We start from the raw sequence: 1,330 nt of genomic DNA, 5'->3' as shown, positions 1-1,330 counted from the left end.
CCGGTGCTTAGGAGCTTTGTAGTCTCAAGCGCTGTTAGTGGCTCGTGTCCAATTGAGCCGTGTCCAACTGGGTGCCACCTCCTGGATTATGTTCCAAAATGTTGCTTTCGAAGAAAATTTTATTAAAAAGATATACTCAGCGAGAAATGATAATGGAATCGAATTGACGCTATAATCATCAAATCAATGTCGATTCGAAGGGTTCTATTATCATTTTTCACTAGGTACAGTAACATAAACTACAGCTTTTTAGTAAAATTTTCTTCAAAAGCAACGTTTTGAAATCCAAATATATATTGCCCAGATATATAAAATATTAAATATTTTGTATGCTGTTTTGCCCTATCTATTTAGGAAATCATTCAAATAATAAATCATTTATTATAAGTCATAATCATAATATTTACTATAATATTATCATAATATTTATCATAATATTTACTCATTTATTGTAAGGGCCTGAGCACAATAGAGGAACAGGAATTAGATATTAAGATTTTAACTTATCAGAAACTGATTACATCGGAATACACGGTTTCTGATAGGTTGAAATCTTAATATCTAATTTTTGTTCCTCTATTGTGCGCAGGCCCTAAGTCATAATCATGATGTTTACTTATAATATTTATTATAAGTCATAATCATTTATTATTTATGATAAGTCTTTAATAATAAGTTTATCATTAAATTATATATTACCATCGTTATTTTCAACTATTATTGGTGGTTCTAATGGTGGTGGTACAATTATGTGTTCTTCGTCCGAAGAATCAAGTAATTCAAACATATAAGGAATATCACGATCCATTACGTGATACGCTATATTAGTTACTGTACGTTCTTATATCTTGCACTAGTACAATTTTCCATCAGTGCAGTCCGATTTAGTGCTAGTTCAGTGCAGCACTAGTGCACACTTGTGCGGGGTGATCCCGATTGATCACGGCTCGATTAGACACCACCAATCACAACGACCGGTGCTTAGGAGCTTTGTAGTCTCAAGCGCTGTGAGTGGCTCGTGTCCAATTGAGCCGTGTCCAACTGGGTACCACCCACCGGTAAGATGGCGGTTGGAGCAGTTGGATTCATGTGCCCCAACGTTCGGTGACACGAACGAATTTAGGACAAGTTGGGACAAGCGTCCTCCAGAAAAAACCGTCGCTCTGCCTCATGGACAGGGCCGGAGACTTTGTATTTGAGTGGGTGTTGAGCTCTTGGAATTTTGAACCTAACCTAACCTAATCTAAACTAACCTAAAATACACGTGAAATTGCCGCGTCAAGGGCTTTCTGCCATATTGGATTTGAGTCTAGCTAGTTAAGCTGCTCGC

Source organism: Trachymyrmex cornetzi, unplaced genomic scaffold (genome assembly GCF_001594075.2).
Source record: "Trachymyrmex cornetzi isolate Tcor2-1 unplaced genomic scaffold, Tcor1.1 scaffold444, whole genome shotgun sequence".
Classification (NCBI taxonomy): Eukaryota; Metazoa; Arthropoda; class Insecta; order Hymenoptera; family Formicidae; genus Trachymyrmex; species Trachymyrmex cornetzi.
The sequence above is the reverse complement of the archived record's forward strand: the minus strand, read 5'-3'. Positions refer to the sequence as shown.